The sequence below is a fragment of the Amblyomma mixtum genome, chromosome 6 (genome assembly GCF_055824585.1).
Source record: "Amblyomma mixtum isolate Tamu chromosome 6, ASM5582458v1, whole genome shotgun sequence".
Classification (NCBI taxonomy): Eukaryota; Metazoa; Arthropoda; class Arachnida; order Ixodida; family Ixodidae; genus Amblyomma; species Amblyomma mixtum.
The window spans coordinates 146,553,247-146,571,642 of NC_143017.1; the positions used below are offsets into that span (position 1 = coordinate 146,553,247).

At 48.2% G+C, this 18,396-nt stretch overlaps 1 protein-coding gene across 3 annotated transcripts in view; it reads left to right on the forward strand.

Annotated features, from left to right (window-relative positions):
* LOC149340694 (ATP-binding cassette subfamily G member 4-like) overlaps positions 1 to 18,396 on the forward strand; it is a 96,759-nt gene that overhangs the window by 39,482 nt on the left and 38,881 nt on the right. The gene's annotated exons all lie outside the window — the stretch shown is intronic.

Consider the following 18,396-nt stretch of genomic DNA (forward strand, 5'->3'; position numbering starts at 1 on the left):
TACAATATTTTGCTGAAAAACAGACAGCTAAGCTGGAGTTCACATGGTTAGGATCGCTAATAAGATCACGTTTTCGAATTACGAAAACGTAGTGTGTACTTTGCAATCGCCTTTTCCTGCATACTTGGCTGGTTTCTTGTGAAGAGGATCACGGTCTGGTGCGGCGGGCGAAGTATATATTGAACAGTTAATTGTGTTCTGAAATAAAGCGTTTTCTACTACTACTACTACTACTACTACTACTACTACTACTACTACTACTACTACTACTACTGCTGCTGCTGCTGCTGCTGCTGCTGCTGCTGTTGCTGCTGCTGCTACTACTACTACTGCGGCTGCTACTACTGCTACTACTACTGTTGCTACTACTACTATATTCACTGCGCCGCCGCGGTGGCTCAGTGGTTATGGTGCTCGGCTGCTGACCTGAAAAACGCGTGTTCGATCCCGGCCGCAGTGGTCTAATTTCGATGGAGGCGAAATTCTAGAGGCCCGTGTGCTGTGCGATGTCAGTGCACGTTAAAGAACCCCAGGCGATCGAAATTTCCGGAGCCCTTCTCTACGGCGTCTCTCAAAGCCTGAGTCGCTTTGAGACGTTAAACCCTATAAGCCAAACCTATATTCACGGCGTATTTCGATTGACTGATATCGGTCAACAGACCGACTCGTCCCACTCATTGAGGGGGCGTCCACACCGTGACACAATTTTTTCGCATGCCAGCAGTGTCACATTCCGAAGCATCCCGAGAAGGGTCGCGTGGGGTGTCATGAGTTGCGTCTAGAAATAGCGGCTCGTTTGATTACCTCACTCCGTCTGCCTGGCCGCGCGCCAGTCTCCGAAGGATAGATAGTATTGAAAGATGTTAAACCAAGTAAAACGGTGAAGGGCACCGTCAATGCGACAAGCCGCGGCCGCTACTTTTCGCGTTAAATCACTCAGGCATACCCGTCGAGGCGACTGTGCAGTCGTCCCCGGCTTAGCCTTGGCCTTGGTGCATAATCAGCTCGTTATATGCGTAAGTGAAAAGAAACGAAGAAAGAAAAGCGGCTTCCGCCAGACGTGTAGGTCTGCGGGTCGTTCGACTTCCTCTGTATCTCAGCCTTGTGCGCCTTCTTGCTTGGGGTGTCGCAAGAGGACTGATAAGCAAGGCAGAATGAGGTCGAGCGGATGGGCCACACAGGCACAACTTCGTGTGCAACGGCGACGCTTAGTACACGCACACACAAGCGAAAAAAAAAAATAAGAAAGGAAGAGAGGTCTCCGTGGAAATTCTGCGCACTGAATTCTCTCCAGAGGCATACCTGCCCCTTCTCCTTGTAGGTATCGATGTAGTAGCTCGAACGTTTCCTGCTGTCATTTCGCACGTTTAAAAAACAGTAGAAGAACTTCAAAAGAGTGGAATGTATTTAAGAGAGGTATCTCAAGCGAATTTTTTATCAATACTCCTGATTTTGTTCTTTTTTTTTTGGAACGGGAAGGAGGAAACTTGACAAGGAGAGGGCAAGGAGCTTGTGTGACTATGAATGGCCGGGCCCCCAAATTGCAGCTAATATATAGTTTGTACGAAGCTCATACAACTTTCACTGTTTCACTGTAACTGTGGCACCTTTGGGGAGGGGTATCTGTTACAGCCAGCGTCGTCGCTTCGGCGGACGCGATTGTTGCGACGCCCGTCTGTACTTTCGCTCTTTCCTCTCATATCTTTCAACTCTCCTCTCTCTGCACGTGGGTGGTGGTGGTGGTGGCGAAAACATTTATTTAGAAGGGACAGGAAGTATGTTTGGATCAGCCCGTAAGGGACTGGTCCTTACAAGCACTAGGCGGAGGTCCCTAGTTTGGGACCCCAGTGGCGGTGTCCCCTCCCGGGCGCGCCCGACTAAGGCTTGTTGGGCCTGTAAGTCGTGGCAGCTGAGCAGGGTCACCTCGCAGTCCTCCTGGGTTGGTTGGGGATGGGGGGAATAGCGGGGTTGGAAGGGCAGGCCCACACCATGTGATAAGTGTCAGAAGACACTGCACTACAGTGTGGGCAGCTGCCGCTAAAGGAGGGGTCAAAATGTTTTAGTGCTGCCGGACACAGCGATGTATTGGTGAGAAGGCGGATTAAGAGCCGCTCATCCGCCTTCTTGAGGCCTTTACATGGGTGAGGGTAAAGGCGATGATTATCTTGATAGTAGGTTGTAACTGAATGAGTCGGCGGCGGCGTAGCCACAATCCTGCTCGGTGGTCGTCGATCCAAATGCCCGCCGCTCTCGGCCGTGCTGAATTTTAAGCTGATAGCGAACTTTCGAGATAAAGCGTGTAAAGTTACCAGAACATTCTGGAACAACGTAGACTTGGCGCCGCCTGGATGCAATCAATCGAGATAAATCTTGTCGCTTCTTGCATCCCAAAGTGATAAAGCGGTGTGCCGGCAGTTTTCAAGATTCGCGGCAATATGCTTGTGTCAGCGCTACCGTCCTCCTTACATGCATGCGCCAGACTGGCCTTACCTGTAGGAAACGCCGCCAATTCCAACCACCCTTTGCTGAACAATGCGCTAAGCCGGTAAGCTTATCTATACTAATTTTTCTGTTTTCTAGCCGCAGCTCGATCTTCGCAGTTTTCGGGAAAAAAGTTCACTCCATCTAATGGAATTCAGCATTGGGAAGGCGTGCAATTACTTTTTAATTCAGCCTATATAAAATCACAAGTCGTACTACATGATTTGCGCCGGAACTGTGTGCCGGTGCTGGTGTTGTTGTCCTCTGTTGGAGTGGCACATACCCACTGTGGAGGATTGGCCAAGGTGCCTTCTACAGGTAAACAGTTGTGAAACATTGACTCATTTAAGACAGTCGAGGTTGAATTTGGTTCCAAAAAAAATTTGTGAGGGTGAAAAGGCGGTTGGCTGGTAAGACTCTCGGAGGCATGCGCTTTTTTTGCTTCTTCGTCGGGTTGGTTGTATCGGGATGCAGGTGAAAAAAAAAAAAATCGTTTGGTGCAATAAGTCTATGCCGCTCAAAAACACCTTTCAACCATTTGAGCGGAATTTAGATTTAGAAGTGACCCAATTGACATCCATAATGCGTTAAATAGGCACATTTCCTTCAATACGGTAATCTGCTCTAATTCACTTATGCTGCGGCGTTATATGACATTCCCTAACAGAAATAATTTTTCTGTACAACATCAATATGCCCACTGAAAGCCCCGTGAACTTCAGCTTGTTTTCTCTAGCAAAGCTATCTGTCATCCTCCAGTACCCGACCGGAGGTTTAGACGCGTCTGCAAGCGATCTCTCTCAGTTGAGCGGAACCTGGCACTCAGCCTTTCTTTCGCATGGCAACGACTTCCAGCGGCATTCCAGGGAGGGTCGAAAAACCCGCGTGCAGGGTGGCTCCATCCGAGTGCCGAAAGCCCAGGTTTCGGCCGGAGCTTTTGAGATGGCGCTACTGCTCCAGCGGATGCTCGGGTTCCGCGCGAGCACGCCGGCGCGCATCGGAGCGCCGCAGGGCGCATGCGCTGCCGCGAGCCGCGTGTGTTTCAGGCCTCTCCCAGCCTCGCCTCGCTTCGGTGTTTTCTCTCTCTCGTCATTTCGCGCTCTCGCCCTACTTGCCCGATTTTCCTGACGTGCGTGTGTTTGGTTCCTGCGGCCTTTCATGTCTGCCGCTTGGGAGCTCCTTTCGATACCAGCAAATACCTGGGTTGGTCCTGCGTAGTTCCCTTATTCCTGTGCCTCACGACGGGCCTCTTTAAGGTATGTCTGCAGTGCTTGCTTTCGTTTAGAACGCGAAAGCGTTTCACTGTTGTTTACGCGTACCCGCACGCAAACACCGATCCGTTATTCTCCGCCGCCTCTGGCTCATCTCGGCAATGGATTTTGCACGCGGATTGCTTTCACCTGTGTGCAGGTAACCGAACATTGTTATCGTTGTGTGGCATTGTGATTTGTCCTCCGGAGCTTTTAATGAGCACGAGATCTCGTTCGAGCGCTAAAGTATTGTATGTGTGTCGCGCACACCTCGACCTTTCGACAGGAAGGTTTGCGGGAAAGCTCGACGTTGGTTTTCATTCATTTGTTGGCTGCCTCGCGCTGTGACGTGTGCGACTGCCTAAGGTCGAAGTTTAGGCTATGTGATGAGTCAGTGTTTTCTGAATAAACAGGGTCAGCGCTTGATGCTGCATGAGGAAGGCTTTTTTTCCCCCGTGCACGCGTTGTGGTCATAGAAATTAGAAGAAAAAAAGAAGCATACCTTTCGCGTGCTATAGCTAATACTGTGCTCGCATGCGTTTTTTCTTACTGGTTGAGCAGTTATGATGGCTAGTTACCCGAATGACATGTCGTCCGCGCTCTAAACGCCTAGGATGCTGCTGCATTCCAGCAGATCTTCGGCTGTTGCTATGTGTGGCTCAGCGCGGGCAGGCTTGGTTTTATTCTGTATTCTTGGAACCGACGCTTCGAGGTGATGCAGCCAGGCGCTCGCGGCTGCGTCCTATCTTGCGTGTCCATTTTTTTATGGAGAACGAGCTGGCAGACAGAAGTACACTAGCTGCTCTGATTATTATTGTTTTTGTCTGCGTTGTAGCAGGCGCGCTGGCGCAGGCAGATAGCGCTTGCCAGTGGTGAATGCACTAGCTCCGAGAGGTCGCCACGCCGTAGATTATATTTGTGGGTGAAATAAAGAAAAAAAAATATTTGTGGGTGTGAGCGACCAATGAAATGCTGAAGGCACAGTAGGAGAGCCAACTGCAAACCATTCGAAATATACATTGCCTGAACACAATTATTTTTTTTTTTATTTTTACTGTGTTGGTTGGTTGGTTGGTTTATGGGGTTTAACGTCCCAAAGCGACTAAGGCTATGAGAGACGCCGTAGTGGAGGGCTCCGGAAATTTCGACCACCTGGGGTTCTTTAACGTGCACTGAAATCGTTTGGACTACATATCTAGCTCTGCACGCTTTTTTGTTTACCATGCAGCGTGTGCGAATGTATCGCCGTTAACTGAAAAGGAATAATGTGTAAGACAAGCAGCCTACGTATTCATATTTGTTTATGCAAAACAGGGCACAAATTTTTGTTGATCCCTGCTGTATTTCGTAGCGATGTATTCGATGCATGCGTCAATAGCTGTGTGTTAAGGTTGGACGAATTCGATGTTCAGTATATTTTCCTGTTGTTTGTCAAATATCTGGTATGCCGAAGGCATATGCTCGAAGCAGTGCCGGATGCCGTAAAGGTATGTTTACGAAAAAAATATGGTGGCACACCGAGCTGGGTAGTGCGTACATCACTTTTTCAGTAAAGGCTGACAGCATGGCTAGATGACGGCATATTGTAGCATGCATAATGACAGCATGCATGGTGACCATGTGCATAGATATTCATGTAAATGTAAAGCATGTCGTAGTATGAGCTGTAATAAAATATGAAAATGACAACCTGGCAAGAAAGGGGTTGCCTAGCCAAACTGTGCCTTTAATATGCACACACGAATGTGGTTGCAGCTCAGTGATGCCAGATTTAAATGTCATAACCTTAGATGCATTCCGGTGCAAATTTTCACGTGTAAGTAGCAATATTGTACAATTGTTCTACAAGTGTGATGCAAACCATTTTAACAGCTATAGCTTGCTTATCAGAAGCCCGAGCGCACCTTCCAGGAGAAACCTGAAAAAATACCACGAAGCTTGTATTTCAAAAAGAAAAAAAAAACGGTATAGTAGTCACTGCGAGTGAAGGTGTACTTTGGTGCTATGTTTATACATCGTGTTCCGTAATTAAACACGCGCCGTAGGATGTTTGTGCTAAACTGGTGAATTGTTCGAGCTCAAATTTTGCACAGAAGTGGCATTTGGTCTGCAGAACTGTTTTATGGCACATTTGTATGGGGTACTTGACAGAATCGATCAAAAAAGTCGGATATTCGGGTCGTCTTCTGCAACGATTAAAGGGGTTGTGAAAAGAAAATGAAGCTGCCCGATTTTAATTTTTACTGCTTCCATAAACATTAGACATGATAATTCCGAAATATTTCGACTCAATATTGAGTCTGCATATAATAAAGCCCGTTCGAAATCGCTGCCTTTTTGAGCTGGATGGATGGATGGATGGATGGATAGGAGCGCCCCCTTTGAAACGGGGTGGTGGCAATCGCCACCATGCTCAGCTTTTCTTTATTTAATATTTTTTTGTTTACTGTGTTGGCAATTCTCATTAAGATTCTCCATAACCTTTGCCTACGGTTTCCTACTATTCTAACCTTATGCCACATCTCTGCTTTTCAGCCACTAATCCTCCAATCGCTTTTTGCTGACTTCATGAAACGACCATGCGCCGCCGTCGGCTGGCACACACTACTCGACTACGTCATTTTAAGATCTTCAGAAACGTAGAGATATCTTCAACTTTCGTTTGCCCTAAAATAATAGCTTTATGAGAAATTCAGGAAGTGAAACAAGGTTTTCCAATTATTTTCACGTGTAATTGCACTCTGTTAAACTGCAGCGCGTGGTCATACATCAATCACTGACCTGGGAGCAGTTTCGGTTTCGGTTCTGCTTCTCCATCCTCCTTGGCTTCAGTATCAGCGGCTCATGGAGGAAGGAACACTGGGCTTCTTCGATTATCCGCCTCTGGCAGCCCGCGGGTTGCTTGCGGGCTGCCCGAGCGCGCTCGATTTTCTCGGGTTGCTCCGCCCACTTCCGGTGGCTGCCCGGAACGCGTTCGTTTTTCTCTGGCTGGGCGGTTTCGGGCTGCCAGCCGGCGGCCAGACTCGCCAGGACAATTTTGTGCTGGCAGCTCTCGGGCAGCTAGCAGACGACAGAGAGGTGTATGGTCGCGGGAAGCTCGCGCGGCCATTTTTATAAGGACTAGAAGGACCGCGGTTCTTCATGCGATGTTTTGCGCGATGCAGGCGCTTGTTTCGACTAGGCCACGGTGCATATCGACTGTGTCGCCTGCAATGATACCTTTTGCGGTAGTTCTCGCTGTTTATTGATACGTTTTGCGTGCGTATGCGCGATCATATTTCGATCGTCTCACCACCTCGAAAGCACAATTGCTCACTTCATATTACGATCGCATACTTCTGATTCACAAAATATTTCGGCTGTTAATTTCGTGCGCCCGGCGGATATTGCGATGGTGTTCGAGGCCTTTCACGAGAGCAGCCGGATTCCAGTTCCGAGTACGCGTTCAGACGCGCGCATATATACTTTTGCACTGCGTTTGGCGCAGTGCAAAAGTGGATATGCTTTGAAAAACGCTTGACTGAAACATGTCCTTTATTAAAAGCCCTCACGAGCACATTGCTCGAGACATCTCTGCGGGCATATATATGTGGCCACACAGAACTGTCGCGCCGACCAAGTGCTGATTCTGTCGTCACGGACAAGTGTTGTACACTTCAGCTTCAGCCTTCTGCTACATATGCTCAAAATATCTGAGAAGTACCGCAGGCATGCACCTCCTCGCGTTTGGCTCATTTTAAAAAAATAGATAAAAATGAGCTCTAGCGCTGATCGTCATGCAAACACACGCGCAACGTGAGGCGCCGACACGCGGGGCTTTATTGTAGCGCCTTTCATTTCAGTGCCAGTTCTCTGCTATAAAGCATTATTATTACAGAAATGATACGCAGCTAAATTTATGCAGCGCACCCGCTTGTTCTAGGTGGGCGTTCAACAAGCTGATATGCGCAAATTTTGCCGAGATTATGTGCTCCTTGCCCGCAGCAAAAGCCGGCGGCCGACAGACTACAGTTGAACGAACGTATCCCGATTCTTTTCTGCTTACAGCTTACAGGAAGCAGGTTACGAGCGTAGAAATCACAACGTACGTTTTATAAACAACGCACGGGCAGTTTTTCCGTCCTATGTGGTGTCGACTGAAACACGTTAGATTGCGATTGCTCATCGCATGCTTTTGAGGATTTCTTGAAGCTTACACAGTGCACCGAAGGCACACGCTCGCGTTGTCGTTGCCGATTTGCGAGCTTGATCAGCTGCATGTTCTGCAGTCTGCGGCACGCAGCCCTCAATAACTGCAAGTCGTTGTTTTCGATACCAAGCAGCCTATTTCTATCGTACGCGTGCGTAGCAATGAGACGCAGAACGCGAAGCTAGAGAGAGCATCTGCCCTCCGTGATCCGCGACTTGCTTGCCGCCGTGATTGCCGACCGGCTGGTTCCGGTGGCCGCCAGCCCACGTGACCATGATGCGTTTTCCTGTCAGAGACGAACTTGCGGGCCGCCAGCGGGCTGCCCGAGCGCTGTTAATCGAAGAAGCCCACTGAGGAGAGGCCCTTCGTATTCCTATAGAGGCTAGAAGGTTTGACTAGTGTCGTGAACGCGCGGGCGCTGTGGAAATGATTTGCAATGACGGCTCACAGATGGCGCTGCCGCTGGCAGGTGCGTTGTGCGCGCGCTCGGCAGCAATGCCGGGAAACGCGTTTCGCTGCGCGCATCTCGCTGTAACGGCTGTGATATTCGTCTGGCCAAAGCATAAAATATAATACGAGTGTCCATATGTTCTGCGGGGCATGCGGCATCGGTCAGAAGCGGTATTCTCAGCAAACCACTTTCGAAGCTACTTCTTCAGGTGGACACAGCCTGTTGAAGCCGCGAGCAGTTATATTTTTGCTCTTCTATGCTTTGGTTGACCCATTTTCGCGGAAAAAGGAATAAATAAAAGGTGTGCAGCAAGACAGCGACGAAGGGAAAGGAACGAGCACAACACGACATGCGCAAAAACAAGAAAGGCTCGTTATCCAAGAGTTTGAGCTTGCCTCGTATAGCGACCGAGCGAAATTACGGCCTCACGTGTGGAAGGCACCACTCGCGGATGGTCGTTACAGCTCCGAATACATTAATATAATCACATAAATAAGGGAACAGAACACATTAACGGAATTTTTGTTTACAGGAACATTTCACTGACGCAGTTGCATTGGCACCGCCTCGAGCAGCTTTTGCTTCCCGCTATTGGACGCCTTATCTTTCCTCATTGCCTTAGTAAAAAATGCTACCTTGTCAATACATAAAACTTATTCATATCCCTTGTAAGAGCGCGGGAGTGTTCGCTGGAGCCAATTTCTTGGAGTTCACGCCCTTGTAAAAAATGTAAAAAAGACATCATGCTACCAGCATATGCAGCTTGTTTCTGCTGAAAAAGGCAGTGAATGCATTTTCTAGTGCAGTTATTAGCACTTCAATGCGCTTTGAAGCGTTCACCAAACCTCCATGGTCATCCTGCCTCGTCAGTGAGGCATTCGCATGCATTTTCATCAGCCTCTAGGGGCAAGATAGCCAAGATGCACATGCGAAGGGGCACGGGAATATTTTCAGTGATTTCCTGACAACGCAGCCAGCGACATATAAAAAGTGAGTCGGCAGTCGCTTTTCTTTTCTACGCCGCCTTTATGGTCAAACATGCTGTCCTGCTCTTGCAGCACTGCTGAAGCATGTGCGAGATTTCCCTCGTCCAAGAGATCATCGATTAGGCTCGTTATCTGTGCCACCTTTTCTTTCCTTACATCAAGAGAACTCACAACCTCAGCTGGTGAATTTCCATTCCTTGGCGACCTTGCCAAGTTGTAGAAGGCAAGGTTATTTACTATAAGCAAAAATTGTTCTGGAGAGGTGGTCATTGCAGCCGAATGATTGTCTTACAATTCCAAATAAATTCTCGAATTTGTCGTGGATCAAATTGGCTGTCAGGAGATATTTGTATTTTATAGTGATGACGCGTCACATAAATCATAAGTGACAGTGTGCTTTTCAGCGTCACACGAAGTCCGAGGGCAGTCCCTGCACTGAGAAATCCATCGCCGTGCTGAGCGGCGTACCGTTCCCATTCATTCAAAAAAGCTAAAAATTCTTCAGAAAGCTCGGACTTGCTTACTCTGGGCGAAGCCCTTTGGAGGGCACCCTTGATGCCATGACAAATATCAAGCGTTCCATGAGCTTCACCAATCCTTCTGTTGGCTCAGTAGTACGGAAAATTTTGTCGAGCTTATCCTTGTAAAAAAAAAGTCCTTTCAAAACCTCATCGCTGAACTGCTTGAAGGCTAGGTAGACACGCATTTTATCAAATGCGTTGTCATGCGTTGCGCACAAGCATGCCAGGCAATCAGAAACGAAGTGAGCGAAGCGGAAACAAACGAGAAAGACTCGACGAGCGACACGAGGAGCTGCGGCGGCGGCATCGGTCTTCTCGGCTCGCCTAACTCGCCTGCCGCGAACAGCGCCACCTACGCTAGCATCGAAACAGGTTTCGGCGTGGCGGCTGGCGAGGGCGCCTGCTCACGACACTAGTCAAAACTTCTAGCCTCTATAGTATTCCCAATGCATTGACAAGAATGTGGCGGAAGTGACGTCAAAATTTAGGCTTAAAAAGTCGGGCCACTAGCAACGTTGTCGTTGTTGCTAAGAAAACTCGGGCCACTAGCAACGGCGTACGACGTCGTTAGCGTCGTTGTTGCTAGGGGCCCGAGTGTTTCTCGGTGGCGGTGGACGGGCTTTCGGCACGGTGTGTTCGGCCTTGCGTGTTAAAGTCTACATGCCTGGCGTCGTGACGTTATGCACGCATCTAAGATTGCTTTTAAATGCAGCAAATAACCGCTCATTTGATATTTTGTTCGTCAAACTTGGTTACGCGGAGCGATCGATGGATTGAAATGAATCTCGCGAGAAGGTGGCACTCCGGAACCGCGCTTCGACACGCGAAGAAGCGTTGATTGTTTTGATCAGCGAACTTTCGCACCTCACCAAGCAGTACAGAAACATGAAGCCGCTCTCGGCGATGCTGAGCTCGCGTTTCGAAGGCCACACGGCGGGTGTACGGCGTCGGAAAAGGTTCACCGCATCTGTGCGCCGGTCTGTGGCTAGGTGCGTGTTTGCGGGGAGGGAGGTGTAGGAGTGTAGCGGCGAGCGGCGCGGTTTTTTTTATACCTTTCTTTTACGAAGCGCTTGCGAGCCGCGCGCGTTCCCCGCCGCGTAGCTCGGTGGAGAAAGAAGATAGTGAGGAGAGCCGAGCCAACTTCCGGTTGCGGGGCGGCTTCACAAAAAGTGACGTCAGGGCCTCTCCTTAGTTCTTTCCTTCCTCCATGCAGCGGCTCGACATAGCCTTGCTTACGTGAACCTATCTAGGTGGTGTTCCTTGACAGCGGTGGTTTGAGTCAGAGAATCGAGCTGAGCAAGGCCAGCCCATCTCGACGACTCTCTGTTTACATGAACTCGATACGAACGGGTCAGCTATCGCGGCGCGCATCGGCTCCGCGCTTCTGTTCTTTGCTGCAGAAAAATATATTCCAGAAGCGTGAAGAGTGTTAGGCATAATTTGCAGATGGGGCTGCGAGTCAACCCACCCCTTGCGATAGAGATGAAGAGTCGAGTCCACGACCGGGTTCGGAGGTTCACGGTCGGGGCTCCCGCAGGCAGAGGTGTCGCGGGCTCTCGGCATGACTGCTACTTGCCGAGCGCGCGACGTGCCGTTGCGAGCGGCGTAACAACGACTGACAGCAGCTCGCCGCCTGCGCCCAACCGATGTCAATGACAGGCCGCACGCGGCGCGTCGCACTGACAAGGGGCAGAATGCGAGAGCGCAGAGCGCTAGCGTCATAATGACGTGGGGGCGCGTTTCTCGGGGCCGGCCTGTCAGCCTGGATGCCGGCCACCGGCGTCAGAAAAACACGCTAGTATTATTTGTTCACGCTCATAACAAGCACTGGAATAGATGAATGCCAAAAATGAATCATTTTTGAGGATCGTTGGCTGATGCCGAGTTGCTGGCAGTATTTAATTCGGCGATACAAGCAAATTTCATCCCATATGACCGCTTTATTTACTGCCTGGTCGCCGCTCGCATAGCTGACATTTGCTAGCTCCGCTGGCGTCGCGGAAATCGAGCATATCTTTATTTTATTATGGGACAGGTTCACAGCTAAAGGGGTGACGAGAGTAGTACCTTTTACAGCGCTGACCAGTTCCGAAGCTCATTCAGCTGCGGTATCGACAGTATCGATGCAAAACCAGGTAGGCCTAGCGACTACCAGGGCCGCCGGCAAGCGATCGATCGCAGCTTCATCGCCCGGCGCGTCCGCAGGCGGCGACGCGTTGCCGAAAGCTCGGCATGCTGCCACTGCTCGAATATAACAGGCAGCCTTTCTGATAGCATGGCGCTGTTTTGTCTTTTCTCGTGCGAATGTGAAATACAGCGAGTCTGCAGGCCGGCCGGCAAACCTGGATCCCGTCCGCTGGCGTCATAAAAATGAGCTAAATATTTTTCTTCACGTAAATAATAAACTTTGGGAGCAAGAAGTGTGGAAAATAGATCATTTTTTAGCATCGTTGTACAATGCCGAGTTGCTGGTAGAAGCAGCAACTGTAATACGAGCAAATTTCTTGCCACAACCGTCGCGCTGCCGCTGCCCGCGGCCGTTGCGGTCCGGCTTGCGCGCCTGGCGTCCGCTATATAGCTCCGCTGCCGAGCGCACCGCAACAATGACCATATGTTTTGTTGTGAGACGATGCTGTTGACAGTAAAGCGATGCCAAAAGCAGGCATTTTATTATAACCCAGGCTACTTCCGAGCGCTGTCCACCGCGGCTTCGGTGCGAAACAGGCCTAGCGACGACCAGGGCAGCCAGAGAGCAGTGCAGTTCGTCGCCCGGCGCGCCCGCGTCCAGCGCCGTTGCCGAAAGCTATCTACGTGGGCAGGCATGCTTTGTGGCCGCCCGAGTACAGCCGGCAGTCTTTCTGATAACATCGCTATTTTGTCTTTTCTGGTGCGAACTTCAGTAGCCAAGCAGCGCGCAGGCGCTGGTGTTCGGTGGCAAAGTGTTACACCGGATGTGGGCCGGGCATGAGTCTAGTGGCGCAAAGATGCTTGCCGCTCCGTGTCCCTGCTTGCTGTAGGCGGCAGTTCGCAAGCGGCGACTGGTGCGGCGCGCCGTCCAAGTTTTCGCACATGTGTCAGCTTGACAGCTATCAGACTCCATTCTGAGCAGACGACGGTGCCACATTCGAGTCAATATGCGTGCTGTAACCTCGGTCAACTATGGCTAAACAGGCCTCGCTAAGCCGCCATGTTGTGTTGACGACAGAAGCCTCTGATTGGCTTCTTAAAATGACGTTTGCTGTGAGTTGAGGGGGACGCGCGCTGGGAAACCGAAATTTAGTTTTTTTCGCTATTCACTCAACCCAGACGATGAAACGAACCAAAGTATACTATAGAATGAAGGGTCAGAATTCCAAATGCACACGTCGTTCAAAATTTTCGGAAAACGTTTCACGACCCCTTTAAACGAAACAAGCCGTTATCTTAGCGATTCTATCGGCGGCGCCATCTCGTTTGTCGGCCGTGGAGATGAAGTGTGGAGATTCGGCAAATCACTGGGGTGGGGGTTGTTTTGCGGGAGGTTTGAAGACGCCTTATCACGAAAGATTTGAAGTTTAGTGCAGTTTTGGAGAAACTAGATTTTTGTGATAATTGATAAAGCAGTTGCAAAGGCGCCTTCAAACCTCCCGCAAAACAACCATCGGCCACCTTCTTTGGCGGCTACATTAACTGGTTGGTTATAGGTTATGTTTGGCGGTTATTTTCCACGGCAGTACACTATACCACGGCCATGGAAGTAAAAAAAAACTGAAAAAGAAAAAATTTTTTCTTCCTCCATGACCACGGCCGACAAACGGGATGGCGCCACCAGTGCAATTGTTGACATCCTTGCTTGTTTTGCTTCATCGTCGCTGCAGATGGCGCGAATATCCTACTTTTTGATCGATTCAGGCAACCACCCCAAACAAATGTAGCATAAAACAATTCTGCCGACGAAAGGTCATATCTGTGCAAAATTGGATTTTTTTTTTTTTTTTACGGGGCTTAACGTCCCAACGCGACTTAGGCTATGAGGGACGCTGTAGTGGAGAGCTCTGGATAATTTCGACCACCTGGGGTTCTCTAACACGCACTGACATCGCACAGTACAAGGTCCACTAGTATTTCACCTTCATCAAAATGCGACCGCCGCGGCCGGGAATTAACCCGCGTCCTTCGGATCAGTAGCCGAGGGCCATAACCACTGAGCCACCACGGCGGCTGTGTGCGAAATTTGAGCTTGAACAATTCACCAGTTTAGCTGGGAGAAGCATTCTACAGCGCGCGTTTAATTGCGGAACTGTCTGTTGTTCAACTCAGTTGATGGCAATTTCGATAAAAATTGGTGGAAAACTATGAAGAGCAATGAGAAATCGTTAGGCTTAGCACCTACAGTTGAGGCTGGGTGCATGTTTTATTTTTACTCGTTGTTAGCCCACTTCCGGAAAGGCTTGACGGCTTATTCTTAATTTGTGCGTGCTATAATTGAAGAAATTGATGCCGTTAAGGTTTTGTTTTATGTGCGAGTGCATATTTCATTATTACGCTGGGCGAGTTGTCCACAAAGTGGGCATGCGCGTGACACCTAATTTTGGTAGAGTGTTTTCTCCTCTATAATGATGCGGAAGACACTACTATAAATGAATCGCCATGTGGTGTTCACGTACGATCGCTAAATAATTTTTAATCGAATTTTTCTGGCATGCTGTTTGGTTTCAACAGCCGAACGATGACCGTGACGTCAAATAAAGGTTATAGGTCTCGTGAGGTGTGGAAAAACTGCGATATAATCGCTGCTTCATCGTTTTAATTCACTACAGTGCTGAAGCCAGCCTTCCTCAAGAGCCGGAATGACAACATATAACTTTTTCATGCCTCACGTCACCTACAACCTCCCTCTGACGACACAGCCATCATTCGGCTGTTCAAACCGAAACCGAAACAGCACGGGAAGGAAATTTGATTATAAATTGTTTAGCGGTCGTAGAAGGATACCAAGTGGTAATCCATGTAAAATAATGCCTTACGCCCCATTACAAAGAAGAAAACACGCACCCAAAATTTAAGTGTCTAAACTCCCTTAATACTTGTAATGCAGTAAATACGTACGTGGTAGATAGAGCAGAGAAGATTTTTAAAAGCCTGTTGTGAGTACATGAAATCTTGTATTCTCAACAAGCCAAAAAAAACAACATATATCGCATAACTGTCATATTGTTCCCGATTTTTAGATTTTCCTTAATCTAAAGCGGCACCTTTTGCGAATTGTTATGTGGTGAGCTTTGAAGGGAAACATGAATCTATAATTGAATTAAACAAAATATATATGTGGTATGGCAAAAATTCTGTCCGGCCATTCGGAACAATGGGAACCCATTTTCTTAAGTATAGGAATTGGAACCAGATTATATATTGGAACTCTGTTAGATCGACTTATCCTTTATATCGAATAATTTTTTGAGCACCGTGAAGCTACAACGTCTGTGTGTGGGAAAATATACGGCTGTACAGTACAAAAATTAGCCGTCACATCCGATCGATAGATCGAACTTCGGTCAACACCGGTCAACTCAAGAAGCTGGCTTTCCCTCAGCACATCTCCGAAAGCTGGCTTTCCCGCATAGACATGTGGGTACTAATGGCGCTATGTAACACAAGCAGACCAATGATGACGCGGATTTTTTGTGACGAAGGCGGTGGGCGCATTCCCAGCCAACCAGAATACACGATTCTAGCGCATTGCGTCACTTGTGCTTGTGCGCGCATTGTCATGCAGTTCGCAAGTATGGTGCGTCGTACGTGTTGCCATCGGCAGTTTCGCTTGATTTTCGTTGTCTGCGTGTGCGCACGATTGCAGCCGCGAAACGGCAGAACATCCCCTTTTTCATAAAACTGGAAATTATAATGCGAGTTGAATGAGGTGAGAAGAAATTCGAAGTTGCTCGCCGCCAACATGGATGGATCGAGTGAACAAGCATTGCAAGCAAGTCTTTGCGATGCTTGCAGAATGCGTTTCCGGTTCAGGTAACCTAAACGACCTACAGGTCCAATCGAAGAGCGTGGATGACCAGCGAACTTTTTTGCAATGGCTGAAGGCTTTGATGATAGGCCGAGATCGCTACGTCTGTGCAAATAGCCGTACGTGCACAGTGGGGGGAGCAAGGAGGGCAGTTGGCGCCAACAGACATGGGGTAGGGGGGCATAAATTTTGTAACATATTGTTCCCTGCTACCCAGAAGACATTAAAGGTACTACCACGAACTTTGCTCCCTTGTAGAGAAACCTGTATGCCAGTCTGTGCACCCACCGCTGCCGTGCTAGTTCTAGCGACATTGCTCTTAGCTGCCTGCCGCCGAATGCAGCGTTGGTGTTTCTTTCAAGTTCAACCCTTGGACCAGGGGATGATGCGGGCGATTAAGGTTGGTTTTAGGAAACATCTGATCGAACGGCTCCAGCAGAACGAAGAAATTTAAAAAATCGACCTCTTAGGCGCCCTGTCAGTGGGTCATGCAATGATGTCAAAAACGAAACTATACAGAACTGCTCCCCACACTCATCTTTGCTTTCTGGGAGAAGACGGGGCAACTTGTTTGTCGGCTGAGCTTGATGAAGCTGTCACATGCCTTGTTGATTTGTGAAACCAGCTGTCCGAATTTGTTGGTGCTATTTGTGATGGGGCAATTGTATGCGAGTTTGACTCCGCTGACGACGACGTTGAGACTGTGAGTGACCTTGCGGACGAAGACAGCATTGGCAACATTGCGAATAACTAAGACACCACTGATGCGAATTGTGATGAAGACTTGAGAGAATCTTTAGCTGTGCCCATGTGCTGAGCAGGGTTTGTCTATTGCGTTTCTCTAGAAGGCTGCAGTCTCAGCTGTTCAAAGTCCATCAATCATACCCAACAATTCTGGGCAAAAGCATTTTTGAATGGCAAGTTTATGAACGCAATTTTTTTCACATATTGTGAGGTTTCACTGTAACAATCGATAGTATATCCGCTGATCTCGCATTGGCAGGCTTGAATTTTTTCTCTATTAACATTCTTGCTGTCGTCAAAACCGCTCCTCATTGGTTCTCTATGGCTGTCTTAACTGCTGGATGCAAATGATAGAATTCTCCAAAGGAAAGATATTTTGCTACACATCAGAGGAATGCAATGTTTTCATAACAATACCTTACAATATTTCAGTATTCAAATATTTTGTCCAAAAATGTTGGACATGTTGAAAAATGTGCTATCTGAGGCAGTGAAGATGAGAAGCATAAAAAATTCGCGTCTGTTCTGCTCAGTAATCTGCACATAGTAAGGCATCAAAGAAATACATTTTTGCCATCTCAGTATGTTTGGTGTTAAATTTACTGCTACATTTACATCTAATTACACGTTATATCAAACTCACAGGTATTTTTTTTTTCTGGTTCTATATCTGCGGGTTCAACTGCATTTAACAGACATGCTATACTTGCATCACTAGTTATAGCACTTGGTTCCCTAGACAGTGCTCATAATGCTTCAGCAAGATTAAAATGCAGGATGCAAATTTCACCTACACCAAGGAAAACCTTCCTTGTTGGCAGCAAGTTGCGATGGCTCCCTATGCAAGATTGTATTAGAGATAATGTGTAGTCGATAAAAGGATTGCAAAGTTCTGATAAAAAGCAGATGGTAGTGAGGCTGTTATACAGTCAAGCCCACTTATAACAATATTCAAGTGCCATGCAAATACCATTGTTATAACCAATAATTGTTATAACAGGGTTGTGCCGAAAAAAAGAAAAGACGACAAACTTCAGAGCATTTATTGACAGTAAATACCCGGAGGGGTTTGACTGTTCTAATGCCTGTAAAAGCAGGTTAATTCGAACCTCAGGGAACCGGAACAATGTTCACCAATGACCAAAGCACCGCCATCACTGTGCCAACGGGAGCTTCACGCGCACCTCCACGTCACAGGAATCAAGCCGTCTTTCCGGAAGTGATTCTTATGGGAAATTCAAGAAGCATGCAGAACTAAGGGTGCGGTGACAGCTGACAATAGAAAGACCGCGCTGGCTACATGCACGCGCACTGCACCGACTGATTGGGGGTATGCATGGCACGTGTAGCCAATGCAGCAATGCAGCAGCTCTCCTGACACGATGACGCCTGCCTCTTTTGCTTTCGTGGCATTGCTGCGCCAGCTTAGTGCATTGGTAGGCCCCACACGTGTGCGCTTTTGTGTTGTAAGTATGGTTTTGCTGGTGTGGTTGTAGCATTTCTTTTCTTTTCTATAATGGTTGACACTCAATTGCAAATAATGTGCCTTGACAGCATTGCTATAAGCAGTTTATTTTACCATAGAACACATGGCAAAGCTGATGGTGCCATGACTGACCATTGTTATATCCGATATATTGTTATAACCAGTCTTGTTATAAGTGGACTTGACTGTAAGTAATTAGCAGGGTTGTGTTGTATATGCATTTGAAAGAAAAGTATTTAGGCACAGCAACAGGTTTCTTCTCTCTCATCCGTGTTGACATACCAGAGAAC